Source organism: Hirundo rustica, chromosome 2 (assembly GCF_015227805.2).
Source record: "Hirundo rustica isolate bHirRus1 chromosome 2, bHirRus1.pri.v3, whole genome shotgun sequence".
Classification (NCBI taxonomy): domain Eukaryota; kingdom Metazoa; phylum Chordata; class Aves; order Passeriformes; family Hirundinidae; genus Hirundo; species Hirundo rustica.
This window is the reverse complement of record NC_053451.1, coordinates 48793866-48810801: the sequence shown is the minus strand read 5'-3', so window position 1 is coordinate 48810801 and position 16936 is coordinate 48793866.

Below are 16936 nucleotides of genomic sequence, written 5' to 3'. Positions count from 1 at the left end.
GTCATCCTTAGGACAGCTGGGCTTGCTGGGGGGCAGCTCCATTTGGGATGGAAGGCAGAGGGTTGCTGCCGCTGCTGGGGTGAAAAAAGAGATGTTGGTGGCGTTGCTGGCTTCACAGGCTTCGACAGCATCCTGCTTTCCCTCTGTGCTGTGCTTGCCTGTCCCCTAACTCCTCTGTGAAGTGCCAAAATGCCTCTATAGGGAAGCAGAGAGCAAACCTGAGCCCTTCTTGCTCAGCACACATTTTTGTGTCACCAAATCCCTGTTGGAATGAATGGAGCTGGTGGGGTCTACTAAGGTTGCTCACCATACAGGTGGTGTTGGGAGGAGATGGTGGCTCAGCTCTTGAAGTTTCTACCTGCCCCTAGATGTGCCCTAGCCTAAAGAAGGTGAGTTATCTTCTCCAAGCTGTCCCCTCTACTCTCCTGAGTTCCAAACTGAGCTCCTCCCAGCATCCTGGGGAACAAGCTGTGAGGTTGGCCATGAAATGCTGGAGCTGGGGGTGCTGGTGGGGGCTGAGATGTCATTCTGGATACGTAAAGATCAACTGCATGCTGAATCCATCTGGTCACCCACACAGGTCACACACCTTGTGGCATATCACCTGCCCACCTTCATCCCAGTGGAGACTCCAGGGACAACGGAAGATAATAGCGGGTAGAGATGGGGAGCAACAGGAGGGCAGTTGAGTCATTTAAGGAGCAGCTGGCTTTACCCAGGTAAAACCAGTGCAATGCCAGCAGGCTCCACATTCAGCAGATCCCCAAAGGTACTGGTGAAGCCTCCCCTGCAACCCCTGTGCTGGATGCTGGGCTTCTTTTCTACTGTGGAGCTGTACCTGTGCTTTGTAGGTATGTTTTGTATTTAAGTCTGGTCTTTGCAAAGGGATCCACTGTAGCAGTCCCTTTTACATGCCTGGGGTCCCATTTTCTATCTCCACTGGATCATGTCCTGGGGTCCCATTTTCTCCCTCCACTGGATCATGTCCTGGGCTTCAAAGCACACGAGGAGCAGTGACCTGTTTTATTGCACGGTCATAAAGCAATGGCCCTTCTCTGCTCCTGTATGAATAATAAATAGCAGTTATATTGTTATATTTTTACATGGAGGGCTGCCAGAGGCTCTTTTTGAGCACGAGACTCGAGATCTACTCTGAGAAAAAGGGAGCCGAAAACAAGAATCCTGACAGTTTCTACCTGGCTGTGCAGCTGTGCTGAGAGAGGCGCCCTGCAGATCAAAGGGAGCCCGCTCCCCTTCTCCCCAGGTGCTGTGGTTCTTCCCTTATTAGAGCAGATACTGGTTATCAGGCAGCAGGGCTATGAACCGCATAAATGTGCACTTTGCTCTCCAGAGGTTATGGCAGCCAGAAGGATGCCAGATTAGATTTAGGAAAGCACATATGGATGTATTGCCTTCTTCAGCCTTGCACCATTCCTTAAAATCCTCCGTTGCTCTGGAGGAAGACAAAAAGCACGGCTGTGGACAATCACAGCTGCAGAAGCATAATTGCAATTGCTGTCTCAGAGCTGGTTAGTGCTTCTGATAATCCTTGGGACCTGCAGTGAGTCACTACAGGATAAAAGGAGAGCATTTTGGGGCAGGGAACAGCACAGGAACAACTCTACAAAAGGATTGAAAAAATACCACCTCTAGTTTACATTTCACTGTGGGGAAAGATCCTCTTAGGCAGCACCAGCACAAGTTCAGTCTGAAGCCCAGACTTCCTGCTCTGGGATTTCAGGTGTTTGGAAAGTGTTTCTGGCACCAAGTCCTATACCATGTCTTCCCCTGAAGGCTGAGCTGCCACCATAGCTCATCTCTCAACCCAGTCACTGGCCAGAGATACAGCTCCAGACCACTGACAGCAAACCCCACCAGTTCACTTCCTATGTTCACAGGGGTGTTTAGCTTCTGGGGAGGTAAATGGGAAGGTGTCAGGAGTGAAGTCTCATTTCAGTGTTGGGATCAACTGTGCTTCAGCAAAACCTCCCTCTAAGCCCCATACACTGCGTAACAGATGGCACATCTGTTTCTACTTCCAGGGTGATCTCACTAATCACTTTTAAAGAATCCAGCATCCAGGGTTAATCAACACGAGCTGAATTACAGTAAAGGTTCCTACAGCAGTGGAAAAATCCCGTACAACTCCCTTTCCTCAAGTTATCCTCTTGGATAGTGGGCTTTATCCTCTGCCTGAATTCTGCCCAAAGTCTCATGATCCCTGCAAAGCTAAGGCCTCTTTCCAAAGAGCTTCTGCCTCTGAGGGCCTCTGTCTATTTGACAAGGCAGATCTTCCAGTAGCTGATTTTCTGTTTGGCAGCCAAACTAAAGGCTAAAAACACTAAAGGTCAACCCCTAAACCCACATGAGAGTGAAAGGGAGATTCCCAAGGAAACTTTGTCCTCAGCCACAAAACCTATGAAGAGAAGCTATCACCCACTACAATCCACTGCCTACAACGCAGCCTCAGAGCACACAGGATGCAAGTTCAAACCCCTTCTGTTTCTCATATGGAAAATATTTTTAAAAAGCTTTCCTGGAAGCAATATCACACCCAGTGTGCCAGGCAGCACCAGAGGCACATTGAGATGGAGCACAGAGAGGCAGGAGACTGGCTGTGCCTGGCTGTGCCTACACTGCTCAGCACAAAGGCCAGGGCAGAGTGGCACCCCTGGGCTTGCTTCCCAAGGAGAACATTTACCTTGGAAACAGCTGCGTGGAGTGATCTGAACTGGAGGCTCAGAGTTAGCAGAGAGCCCAGCAGACAATGAGCACAAATCTAGGGCTGGAGTCCATCTCTTCTTTGCTGCTGATGTAGCTATGCCTGTCAGATGTGCCTACAGTGTCAGAAACAGCTCCCCAGCTGACTCTGGGTCCTCATCCTTGATTGTTCCCGTGGTGTTGGTTGGCACACACCAATGCTGTCCTCTGCACCGGGACAAGCAGCTCCCTCTGGCCACCAAGCAGCGCTGCTCTGGGCATGGATACTCCTGGGATAACTTACAAGAGCCACATGAACAAGCTCTGTCTCATTCCCCTTGTGATGTTCTTCCAGCATGGTCCCACCAGCCTTTCCACCCTCCAGCTCTCTTGAATGCTCTCATGCCTCAGTCCAGGCCATGCTACAAACTCTATGGAATTCCACCACTGGTGAGCTCCTGGGTGTTTTATGCTGGGATAAAAAACCACCAAACTTCCAAAAATACTGGTTTTCTCTTAGGTCCATAGGCACAACACACAGGGACAAGTTAAGCTGGAGTCAAGTGCCATGCTATGCTGCCAAATTCAGTCTCTTTTTTTGTTGGCTGGCCCTGAGCAGCCAACGCTACTCTGAAAGAACTGCTCTCATCCACTACCTACCAGATCCCAGGCCCACTCTTTGGGGCAGGCAGGTTAGTCCTGCAGGTATTCCTGCTCTGTCTGGTCCAATAAACATGTAAATAATTATACCCTGAGCAAGAGGATTAGGAGAGCCCCTTTGCAGGCTGTCTTGTGTTTTGGCCACACTCTGAAGATACAGCATGTCAGGTAAATCCTTGCTCCAGCTGAGGTTTCCTTTTAAGATCACCTTAAAACAAAACAAAACAAAACAAAACAAAACAAAACAAAACAAAACAAACAAACAAACAAACAAAGAAACCCAAAAAACACCACAAAAAACCCCCACCCAAATCAGCAAAGTAAGCCATTTTTATGTTTCTAATTTTGGGGGCAAATTCTGATGAATGCACACCAATTGGCAGATAGCTTCGTTCAACCAGAAACTGTGCTTTTCAGTGAGTAAGCTGTTCTTCAGACATCATTGGCTCTACTTGTACCCCCTTACCACTGCCACAGGATAGGGAAGGGATACTGCAGATACTGCTTCATGTATGATCATTGCTGCCCTGGCTCTAGTGTAGCCACCAGATGGTCTCACCCTCTGCCTGCTCTTCTGCTTGGAGACATTAAGGATCTTCAGCAGATACCATCTCTCACTGTGGGCAGCTTCTTCCTCAGCTGCACCTCTCCCGCTGCTGTCAGAATGGCCATGGCAAGCCTGTCAAGACCTGCTCACCTAATTTCTGTATTGAGGATTTCTAGCTACTATCATTGGTGTTTCTATGTCCTCCTTTCAGGACACAAATCTTTACGATCTCATCAGGTCATGCCATCTGTTATGCTGTCTGTTAGAATGCAAACACCTTCTTAGGTGTAGGTACACACACAGCAATGCCAATGTTTGTTACCAGGACAGGGCAGTGGGGCTCCACATGTGCACAGTTCAGAATGGCCTCAAGTCACAGCATCAGAGTGGCTTGAGTTGAAAGGGACCTTAAAGATCATTTAGTTCCAGCCTCCCATCATGGCCATGGATGCCAGCCACCACATCAGGCTGCTCATAGACTCGGGCTGCTCTCTGAGGACAAACCGCTTGGCCCTGATTTTCTGCCACCTCCATCACCATCCACATCCCAGTGCCCACTGGAGCCATTTCAGGCTGCTTAAAGGGTAGATGGGGCACTTGTAGGGCGAGCACAGTGAGGCTGACAGCCATGTGTTTCTGGGGGTGCTTCTTTTAAAGCTGATTTATTTTAGCAGGATTTTTGCAGTGTGCAGCTGGCAGTGGAGGCCAGCAGACATGGCAGTGTCCAGGCTCTGCTTAGAGACTGACAAGGAAACTCTGGGGCTGGCAACGGGCTCCTGGAACCCTTTGGGGACCACCTGGTTAACCCTGCTTTGGCTGACCTTGCTCAATAGAGGACTTGGCCTAGGTGATCTCCAGAGATGCCTTCCAGCCTCAGTCTTTCAGTGACACTTATTCAAACCTCTGGCATAAAGCACAGATTGGATATTCATGTGTGTATATTGAAGTATTCCATAAATTCTCAATTCAGTAGAAGAAATTTGGCCTTCAAGTCCAACAGCGCATTGAATCTTTACCAAGCTGTAAGACCAGGGTTTCATGAGAGTTTTAATAACCTAACAAACCAGGGTAGTACAAAACATGCCATGCAAGTCAGATGTTTCTATGCAACAACCATATGATCCAAAGTTTCTCAAACAGAACCATTTGCTGTCAGGACAGAATGGAGCCAAATCAGTGTGATTCAAGTTTTTGGAGTCAATTTTGTAAAATGTCAGAAGGAGTTACTTAGTGCCACCCAGTGTTGGCAGCTAGAAAAAGGAAGGTTAAATATGGTTACAACTGGGTGTAGCCCAGTGAAACAGGAAAAAAAAACCAGCTCTTGCTTTCTGTATCAGGAGTGAGTAATGTCACAGAAGCTGGGTAGCACCAGCATTCAGGGGTAGGTGTCCCAGAGCTGAAATGAAATTTAGACATCTTGTTTAAAAAACCCCAACTCCTACTTTTTATATTCACTTTTCAAAGCAGGTAATGAGTTTGAGATGCAGAGGGTCTCTTTTGTCACAAGACTCACTCCCCTAGTCTGACAACTGTCTAGTGAAACTGACTTTTCTGGTCAGATGTTCAGGAATTTAGGTGATACACAACTATATAAAATGTGTCTCTTTCCTAGAATAAATAGAGTACAGTTAAACATGAATCATTTCCCCATTCCTACCTTTGTCTCAGGTGCTGCATAGGACTTGCCTTTTCCTTGAAGCCTTTAAAATTACACAGGATCTAATGCATATCAGGCATGGAAATACTCTCCCAGTTATGATCTTTGGATGGCTGAAGAATTGCATGTCTGCTTTTGCCCTTCAAAGGACTGTAGAAAATCACAGAATGGTTTGGGTTGGGAGAGGCACTAAAGATCATCCAGTTCCAATTCTCCTGCTGTGAGCAGGGACACCTTCCACTAGACCAGATTGCTTGAAGCCCCATCTAACCTAGCCTGGAACACCTCTGTACAAAGTTAGTTGAGTGTCATGGTACCATTTAACAGATGTGAAAGTGAGATGCGAGCAGGCATTCCCATCCTGATCACAGCCCCATCCCAGGAGAGCTGGGGCCTGGCCAAGATGGGATGGAGGAGATCTGGAGCCAAGAACACAAGTGGGAAAGAGAGGAAGGGGAAAGCAAGGCCCAAAGATGCCTCAAGACCAAGGTGAGAGCATCCCAGGGTTGTGGCTTCACCTGTAGTGGCAGAGAAACCCTTCTTCTACCATTTTGGGCTCCTCACTCTGCCCTGAAGTATTCTCACTGCCCAGAGGGAAAAAAAAAAAAGACAACAGAGGTTTGAGTGGCACTCTGCTGGCTCTTTATTTCATCCCTAGAAGATGAGAGCCAAGGAGAGACTGACATGGAGTTTATCTCAGATTGATACAACAAAAATGCAACAGTGACGTGAAGTATGGCTGCCCTCCGAAATGACCTCACGTCCATGAGCTGCCACGCTGGTGATCCATGCTTCTGGGTGTGAGGAAGGTCATTTTTCCTTTTTTCTCCTACTCATGGAGCCATCTATCTCCCAGTCACACAGCCTATCCTTCGGATTTGTGCTTGCTGACAACAAATCTCCTTTCTCACTTATATTCCACTGACCACTGGGAAACAGACCAGGCAGTGTGTCCACAGGTCACAAGCCAAACCCTCCACTTCTGGGGCCAAGACACTTGGGGTGGTTTTTCCTCTTCTCACCAGTCCTATGAGGCTCCTGGAGGACCTGGGAGCTGGGCTAGGTCTGCTGGCTTTTGTTGGAAGCTCACCTCCACGATCACTAATTGCATCTGCATTTCTCACTAGGTCTCTACATGTCCTAAGTGCTCTCCATGCTCTCCACAGCTATGAGAATCTCAGTCTTCCTCCCACATAGCTCACGGTTTAAAACCCAAGGTGGGAAATCACTAATTCCTGTGATGGCTGCTCAGCCTCTGCCTCAGGAATTCATCAAAAAGAATTTTCTCTAAGGACACAGTGTGCAAAGAAAAGGTTGGTAGAGGAAGGAGACCAGACAAATACAGCATTTTGGAAAGGAAAAGAAAAGAAAAGAAAAGAAAAGAAAAGAAAAGAAAAGAAAAGAAAAGAAAAGAAAAGAAAAGAAAAGAAAAGAAAAGAAAAGAAAAGAAAAGAAAAGAAAAGAAAAGAGAAAAAAGAAAAAAGAAAAAAGAAAAAAAAAAAAAAAAGTATTTGTGTGTATCCCTTCAGTTAGGAAGGTTTACAAAGTAGCTTCACAATGAGAAAGAGCGCCTGCTCCGGAGGTTTCACAGTCCCAGCAATCAGAAAGAAAAAGCAGGAAGGAGAAAGGCAGAAGCAGGAGACCTGCGCGTCCCTGCCTTGCACGGAGCAACTGCGCTCAGTTTGCAGGTCCAGGGCATTTTTAAGCCTATAAATAAACTGGGGACGTTAATGATGCCATTAATCTCGGCTGGCCGCCGTCCCAGCTACTTTCAGTGGCGAGGTTACCTTGCCTCTCCCGGCAGAAGTAGGTCTCCAGGGGAGGGTGGGCGAGCAGCGCGGATGGATGCCGTGTGCCCGGGGCCGCGGCCACCGCCCTGGGCGGGAGGACACTGCCACCGTCCTTGGCAGCCCACCAGGAGGAGGTGTCCCGAGCGCCAGCCCTCCTGGCTCCCAGCCTGCAGGGAAACACACGAAAACAGACGTCAGATAATGACGGGAAAAAGCGGAGCGCTGCCGGCTGCGGAGGGAGGCGGGTGACTGCTCCTGCCTGCAGCCCTCACGGCAGAGACGTCTTCTTCAGCTCCTGCAAGGAGACACCCGCGATGGAGACCCTCTGCTCCTCTGGAGCTGCTGGGAGCCTGCTCCTCCACCTCTGCCTTTGCAAGGAGAGAAGGCGGCAGAGCTCGGAGCTACAGAGCAGAGGGCGAGCCCGGGAGGGGCAGGCCAGGGCATCCCGGCACGCCGGTCTAGGGCAGGGGATGGCTGCGGTGCGGGTCCCTGCGGAGAGCAAGCTCTGCCCTGAGACAGCTTCTCGCCTCTCACACCAACAGTCAGTGCTTCCCTCGCAGGCAGAGGGGGAGAAGAGCTCGCTTTCTTTTTTACCCAGGAGGAGCGGGAATGTCACGTATTTGGATGGTAAAAGGTGCTTTTTCTCCTTCCTCCTGTGAGGAGAGAAGCCCCAGGACAGCATTTGCCCGGGGAAAGAGCAACCCGGCATTTGGCCTCAGAGCTGGTTTGCCTGTGGGCAGTGTAGCCCTGAGGTTCATCTCACAAAGGTACCTCTTACAAATGCTTGCCTCATCTTAAAAAGTATACCACGCTTTTGTTTATTTTACTATTTCTGTTACGATAGGCCAAGGGAAAAAAAAAAAAAAAAAAAAAAAAACAAAAAAAAAAAAAAAAAAAAAAACAAACAACTAACAGTAAATGGAGCTCACACTCACTGGAAATAGGTGCCTTTGAAAACCACGTCTACACATTGCTTGCCTTTGACCTGCCCCCTCAGGTATCCAAGGCGGTCAGATACCACAATACAGAGTTAGAGAAATTAGTGTTCCTGTACCTCCAGAAAACAACACTGGTCAACTTTTTCTTTTTAATTCATCAATGAGCTCAAGATGTTGAGACATTTGTCAAATAATATTAAAAAAAGGAATTGTTCACATGCTGGTCCCAGGTGATATTTGGCTACTGTAGCTGTTAGGATTTATTCTCCCAAAGCATTAAAGGTCACAGGACCTTTTCCCCAGTCTTCTCAGAAAATACACACTAGTCTCTATTCTTTGTGTTGCTTAGTCATGTTTCCTGAATTCTTAATATCTACAGTGGTCTGACTGCCAGTTGCTTATGATGTACCATCTAGAAAGTATTAAGAGAAATTAAGATTTTTTTTTTTTTTTTTTTTTTTTTTTTTTTTTTTAACCTTCTTACAATGATATTTTAGGGCCAGAGGGAGCAATTTCTATGTGAAGATCCACCCTGCTTGATGTGGCTTGCAGCCCACAAACAACACAACCTGTTCACTCTCAGGAACTGCTAAGAAATGCATTTCATTTACTTGAGTCTTGCTATTGTGTCTCAACTATACCCAATGGACAATCTGAAAGCACTACTTATGCTACAGCTTCCCTGCTGCAGTTGCTGTCTGGCCTCTTTTAGGGTTCAAGCAGGACATGACCATTTGAAGGTCTCTGGAGGCCTGGGTGGCGTGTGCATGGCAAAGTTTGGTTCTGCCTGCAGCCACTTTGGCAAGCAGAGACACACCGGGATCCTGCACTGGCTCTGTGAAGTGGGGCTATGGCCTCCTGTGTCAGTGGCAATACGAGACACCAACCCCAGTGACAACTGACAGGAAGTTTCTTTCCTACTTTAATGAGTCTACACAGTGTTAAGCCATTTTTTGCAAAGCTGTGACAAAGGGTCCTGACTGATTCCTACTGCCTGTAACTGGTACTTTGGGGAGCCCATCAGTCCCATTGTTCTCTTGAGATGCTTCTCCTCCAAACCTGCTGATGAAGGGCAGCAGGAAGCAGGCACTGCAGTGATTCTTTGGCTCCACAGAAGTGTCTGTTGGTCACATCCCCAGCAGCTTTGGTGGACTTGGTGCAGTTATTAACTCCTAATCTCTACTTGTGGACTTTTCTGAGTAGTTGCTGGGATGAGAATTTTCTCTATCAATGGAATTTCATCAGTTGGGTTTGCTTGCTATCCACTAGCTTGTCAAATTCAGAGATACAGCCATCTAAATCTTATTGGTATAAAATGCAGCAACATCACTCTCAGGAGGAAAGTGAGGGGAAAAATATCCCCTCTAAGGTATTCTGTGTCTGGAGAAACTGCATGTCCAGTGAGAAACCAGCTTGCAACTGCAGTCTTGCACAAGACACACAGAGATACTCCAGACAGACTTAACATTCATCTTGACAAAGTAATCAGCCTGTCAAGCAAAGCAAGTCACTGTGGCCAGAGTGGTCATGGAAGGTAACTAATACTCTCCACCTGCAGCATCAGTCCAAAAAGGATTTAAAATATTCCAGCAGAGGAGATCTGAAATGTTAGAGATGAAAACATATACATAGGAGGGAAGACAGTAGCATGCGATGGCCAAAAATGGAAAATAAATGCTAGAAATGTTTCTTATTGACCCAAATAAATAACAACCTCAAATGAATTGGTTTAGGCTTGTTTCATATGTTAAAGATATAGGCTAGCTTGGTCTCAGGCTAGTAATTTGCTTTCCCTAGAACACAACAAAATGCACCTGTATATCTTGACTATGAAAATGTCCTTGTCAGATGTCAGTTGAACTCTCTCTGGGAAGGTCACCTATCTCCTCCCAGCTTCCGAGGAGACCCATAAACCACTGCTCCCCAAACATAATACATCTGTGCACCCTGACCAGTTATTCCTTCTCTTTGCTGAGCTGCCCGAGTTGTCTCTGAAGGCACATACCTTCCCTATGCCTGGAAAATCCTGCTAGAGAAAACTGTCATTGCTAATAGTAGAGATAATGGAAGACATCCCTACAGCCCCCCAAACCCTCACAGGGTTACATCAAAAGTGCCTTTCATGGCAGTACCAGGTACAAGAATTCCTTCTTGCTGACCCTGCTGCTCACCCACCCCAGAGCATGGCTTCTGCTGGCACAGCCCTTCCTGGCACCAGGAGGGAAGTGCCAAGGACCAGAGCCCAGAATGAACCAGTCATAAATAAAACCCAGTGAAAATTTTTGCTGCTTAGAAATAATCATCAGACAAAGAAAAGACCCAGCTTAGAGAATTCCCTGCTTGGCATACCAGTGATAAGGTGATGCACTACAACTCAGTGGTAGGAGGGAGCAGCTAGAGCAGGAGTGGGCATTGCTGCCAAAGATCAGCTTCAGACTAAATCCAGTGTTTCCACGTTTCCACAAAGATGGAGGGATGGGTGACAGCGTCTCAGATGGGCAATAGCTGGAGTGAGGTGGAGCTGAGCCCTGCATCAAGGCCTGAGTGAACCATACATGCAACCTCTGACTGACAACAGTGGTATCTCCACGGGAGGCCTGAGGACTCACATCGATCTGCATTTAAGAGAGCAAGAAAAGTAGTGATTTATCAGATCAGTCATAGAAATGCAAAAATCTCTCTTGTTAATGTTGAAAATTAACTCTTATATTTGCCTAGGGAAAAGTGTCCTGGTGCAGGGCACTTTCCTCTGGGATGCTCAGGTGTGTAGCAGTGTTGCCTTCTATAGGATCAGGAAAAAGCTGTGCTGGTAGGCAAGAAAATGATGCGGCTCCTCTGGACCTAAGTGAGCTCTGAGCAGGACACAAGAACACTGGAAATGCCTCCTGCTATACAAATGTGATATTCCATTGCGTCGCTGAAGCAGCAGAGCCTCCTCCTGCTGCTGCTCTGAGCGGGCTGCATTCGCTGGTTTGGGATTCTCAGAGTTCTGGAGGAGATGTTAGATGGTTGTGAGGTTCAGTCTCTAATTAGGTCCCTGTAGTGGTAAGATTGCTTCCTTTATAATCACTCAGTGGGAACTGGTACTTTATCCTCTGTACTCAAATTTTTATGTCTTTCACCCTTTATTTTCTCTCCAATGCCCAGAGTCTCCAGTCCACTGGATGACAGCTGCAAAAGCCTCTGACATTCACTTTAAGGACGATTCTTTTCAGCTGCTTCACATTTCCTTTTGACAAGCTCTTCCAGTGATATTTACTGCAACTAATGAATTAACTCACAGCTGGACCACTTGCTAGTCTTTTCAGTCCAGGGCCATTTTAAATCTTGATTAGCTGTTACAATTTGTAAATCTCATAGAGCTGCTAAGTCCAAACTTTCCTGTCTCACACTGTGATCAGTAGACTGTTCCCAGTCATGCAGAGCAGCAGTACACAGGCATTAGGCATTCAGAGGGACTCTACCTCTGCAGCAGGTAGCAAAACAGTGTGTTATCCACAGGAAGTATTTCAATTCACAAGGAAAGGTTTTTGGACAACTCATAGTGTGTTGGTTTTATATGGCCTGGCTTTTGGGGGGGGGGGGGGGGGGCATAGAGTTGGCTTCTATGAGAAGCTGCTGAAAGCTTCCACCATGTCCAGCAGAGCCAATCCCAGATGGTTCTGAAGATGGACATGCCGCTGGCCAAGCCTGGGCCAATTAGAAAGGTTGGTAATGCCTCTGTGATAACAGATTTAGGAAGAAAATCAAAACAAAGTGAGGTGCGTGTGCAGTGTTAATTCCAGCCAGAGAAGAGGAGGTGAGAATGTCTGAGGGAAACAACATGGAGAACCAAGGTCAGTGGAGAAGGAGGGGCAGAAGGGGCTCCAGGTGCTGGAGCTGAGATTCCTCTGCAGGCTGTGGTGATGACCATGGTGAGGCAGCTGTGCTTCTGCAGCCCATGGGGAATGCAGAGATCCACCTGCAGCTCATGGGGAAGGTGCCCATGCCGGAGCTGGTAGATGCCTGGAGGAGGCTGTGATCCAGTGGGAGACCCAATGGAGGGAGGGGGCCCTGCTTCCAGGCTGGAGCTGCTTGTCCTTGGAGGACTGCACCCTGTAGAGCAGTGACCCATGCTGCAGTGATTTGAGGAGGACTGTGTGCCCATGGGAGGGACTCGTGTTGCAGCAGTTTTGGGAGAACTGCTGCTTGTGAGATTGGAACCGTATTGGAGAAGTTCATGGAGAACTGTCTCCCATGGGATGCACCCCATGGTGCAGCAGGGGAAGGACTCCTCTCCCTGAGCAGTGGAAGAAAACCTTGGGTGACACACTGACCAAACCACCATACCCTGTCTCTCTGCACTGTTGCTGGGAAGGAGGGAGAGGTTGGAGGAAGAAAAGGTGTTTTAAGGCCTTATTTTACTTCTCAGTATCCTCCTCTGACTTTGTTAGTAATAAATTCTCTTTGCACTTCCAAGCTGAGTCTGTTTTGCCCTTGGAGTGTTTTCTCCTGGTCCTTATCTCAACTCAATGAAGCCTTCATTAAACTTTTCTCTCTTCTGCCCAGCTGTGGCAGGGGAGGATGAGTGAGCAGCTTTTGTGGGTGCCTGGAATTTGGCCAGTGTCAAACCATGACAATTTTTGGTGGAGAATGCAGGCAGTCACAAGGACTTTGAGATAAGGATATTAATTGGGAGAAATATTAGGCAAAACAAGTATTAAACTGTGTTATCAAGTAGAAAGATAGTGGGAAATTTGTATTGTAATTGTAGGGTCTAGGGGTGGATTTTGTGTAGTTTGTCCATTTTTGTTCTGTATTGTGACAATGTTATTTTTGGATCTGGTGTGGGGAGCTTTTTTTTCTTTTCTTTCTGTTTAATTTTGTTGGTTTTGTTGTTCCAAGTAAGGATTGTATGTTGAATGTGGATGATTTTTTTACTGCAGTCTTCTGTGGTCATTGCCAATCCTTATATAAGCTGTCTGATACTGTCAATATTATTAGCCAATACCGTTGTTATTCTATGGAATTCATGGAATTTGTTGTCATCCTGGTGCAAGAGAAAAAACCTTTAGGTGAGGAGCTATTAAAATCTGCCCTGAGGCATCCAATTCCTGGGCGGAAGGGTGTGTGGAGGGATTTGGGCAGGTTCCTAGGGCGGTTTTCATCTCCCATTGCCTGGGACTGTGCTCCTGAGCAGGTAAACAACCCTAACAAACTGGCCCGTGGACTGATAGAAGGGAACAATTCAGCATGGTGAAGCCCTGCTTCCCAGAAATGTCTGAACATCGCTTGCTGATGGGAAGTAGGCACTGACTTTTCCCTTTGCTTATGCATGCGCAAGTTCTCGCTTATTTATTTTCTGTCACTGTAATAAAGCTGCCCTATCTCACTCGCTGCTTGTTCTCCATCCTATTGTCTCCCCTGTCCCACTGGCAAAGGGAGCAGTAGAGTGGCTTAGTGGGCACCTGGCTCCCAGCCAGGATCAACCCGCGACAGATAGCTGGGAAAGGTCTTACTATTTTAAGTATGTGTGAAAAAAATATGCAATGCAACATATACTAAATTTCACAAGCATCTTGCACAAGTGGTATTACACAAATGCACCTTTCTCCACATTACTTTGCAGATCTTCTTTTCTGTTTCTAACTTCTGAGCACATCCTGAGCAACAGCCCAACATTTCAAATTAGGATCCTTATTGAGTTCCTAAATAAAATAAGTCTAATTTGTATAGATTCTGCCCTCCCAAGACACTTACAGGGCCATCAAGTGTTTGGCTGTCAGGCAGTTTGTATTTTGGCAACTAACTGTGTATTTAGGCATCTAAATTTTCAGTGATTTGAATTCCAACTCTAAAATTCTGGCCTGGAGATAAGCATCAAGCTGGAATTTGTAGCCCAGGGGCTGGGAATACACAAGTCATGTAGTTGCCTAAATTCAGGATGTCAACGCACATGGAGGCTTTTCACTTATCAGAAGACTTACAGCAAAACAGGAAGTTATTAATATCAGAGCCCGAACTGACTTGAGAGTCAGACAATATCAAACAGAAGGTGTCTCCCCTTTTTCCTGTTTATCTCTTGCTAGCTCAGAGGACAGGGGAGATGAAGAGGCAAAGAGTTTCATAATTTGGTGCTACAAGGCAGTGAAATTGAACCGGCAGGCTGTACATCATTACACAAAGTGTATATGGCATCATTTTCCTCAAGTCTTTAAAGCTTTCGCCGTACTTTTAAACAAACAGGGAAGCTATTTTGAAATGATGGGGTGGAACATGACAAAATAATGCAGTGCAATGGCATGCAGGAGTTTAGACAAAGTGAGCAATAAAGGAAACTGCAGGGGCCGGTAATATGCTGCCTTGGTATAATTATCTTAGGAAAATAGTGGAACTAAAGAACTTTCTCTTGAGAAAGTGTCATTTGATTTTTAAATAACACAGGTCATTAGGACTACAGTTTCATGTTGTGTCTGCATGATGGTTTATCAAAGCAAGATCAAGTTACTGGCAGGGTCCTGGGAGGAGGCTCCAGGGTAAAGGAGAAATACTGTACAGAGCAGCTTACCACCACACAGTACAGAAATGAGCAAAACTTGCTGACCTCATGGCCCAGCCTCATCACACCAGCACAGCACACACCAGACTGCATTCAGCTCTCTGTTTTCACTGCTGCCCAATGCAGTATTTTCTTTCAAACAAGGACCATTTAAAAAATCGCCCTTTCTAAAAGGCAACTGGACACAGTCCCTCCTTGAAAGACAAGACTGAGCAGGAAACCATGCACTGAGAAAAGCTAGCAAGGTCAAAAATGGAGTGCCAGCCTGTTGGGATGTGAGGTCACTGGCTGTCTGAGCTCTTCTGTGTTTCATCAGCCACTGTGGAGGTAACAGGGCCAGGGAGCTGCCTCCATGCCCTCCATGTTAGTGGAGAATTTATTAAAATACTCATGCTGGAAACAGAAAAACTGGTACTGAGCAGGCAAAAGGCAAAACCCAAGAATATTTATTTGTTTTGACTTATGATTGGGCAGGTCATACTTCCTAGTGTAACTTGGCTGTTCTCTAGAAAACAAAACACTGTAAATAGGTGTCAGCTCCCTGGGAAAGGTTTCCTTTCTTTTGGAGAAACAGGAGATTTCATGAGAGGATTTATTCACTGGGTGCTTTCACTCTTTCAGTTATCTAGAGGTTTGGGCCTCTTTCTTTTTTTCTCATCCTGTCTTGCTGAGCCGCTCACAGCCACATGAAATAAATTCCTAGAAGGGGATCACTCCCACAGAGCCTTACACCTCTCAATTTACACTGGAAAAACACTGTTTGCACATGCAGAAGATTAAAAAAATAGGAGTCCATCTTCTTTTCTGTCCTTGATAAGGTTTCAGCTGCAAGCACAAGGCAAGAGTCACACTTTCTTTCCACTGAGGTTGCAGATGTCAAACGAAAACATCACAAATTTCCTTGCTGCTTAAAGGAGGTCTGCTGTACATGACTTACAGGAACCACTACCTCTGACAAGATTTGTCAACTACAGTACTGATGTATACAGCGTAATCCTCAGAGGAAGGCCCAGCAGTCAGCTGCCTCCCCAGAATGGCCTCTTTTCCCCACTCAGGCCAATTTAGGGGTAAAGGCTGGGTAAAGAGGCGTACAGCAAGTAGCCTCCAGGCTCCCAGATGGGTGCTTTTGTGATCCCCTGAGCTCATGGATAAGAAGGAGGAGGAAGGGAGGAAGAACTGTATCAGATGAAATGGAACTAGGCAAGACAAGAGAGTGGTTACTAGCAAATGAAAAGAATTCTATAAATAAAGATATGAATAGTTTTCATGTTTAAGCAAGAAATGCGAGAGGTATGAAATGAAGCAGAATTTAAAAAAAAAAAAAAAAAAAAAAAAAAAAAAAAAAAAAAAAAAAAAAAGCATTCTGCGGAGTGACCTAGAGAGATTTACAGATTTACAGCACAATATCAGTACCCTGTGCAGCTCAAGTCAAACATTGCTTTGCATTTGAAAGTCAGCTACACGGAGTGCTCTGAAAGATCCCCTTTGCTGTCCATCACCTACAGTAAAAAGGTAATGCAGACCAAACCACTTCAGGGCCTGATATGACTCTCTCTCATACTGCAGCTAAATTTCTCACAGGTATTAATCTCACACAGGGTATGGAAGCATGTTCTTTCCTGGAGAACGAGGGGCAAAAGGGATGGGAGCAGCTTTCACAGGGGAGTCACTGGCAAGGCAGAAACGTGGATGTAGATCACCCAAGTTCCAAGGTAGCATCTGAACTTCCAGACACACCCTCTTCTCCCTCAAAATGTGAGAAAAGAAGAAATAAAACCAAAACCATACCACAGTGGTTTGAGTCATCTGAGAGTCCTGGCTGCAACCTCCCACACAGCAATCACCGCACAATCTTGGCTGCTTTCACCATTGCCGTCTTACCTTTCCCTCTCAGGCTTTCTGTTGTGTTCTGACATAAACTGGGAGCTGCCTGAGGCAGAAACTGTTTAAGCTTCCCCATTATTTTGCATGTAGCATGAAGTATCATGGGGTATCTCACAGGTTTTGACTCTAAACTGAGTTTTTGAGAGAGTCGAATTACTTAATGTTGCTTGAGTCTGCCTTCTGAAGCTTTTCCACACCTAGGAGCAGCTGGCAGAAACAGTG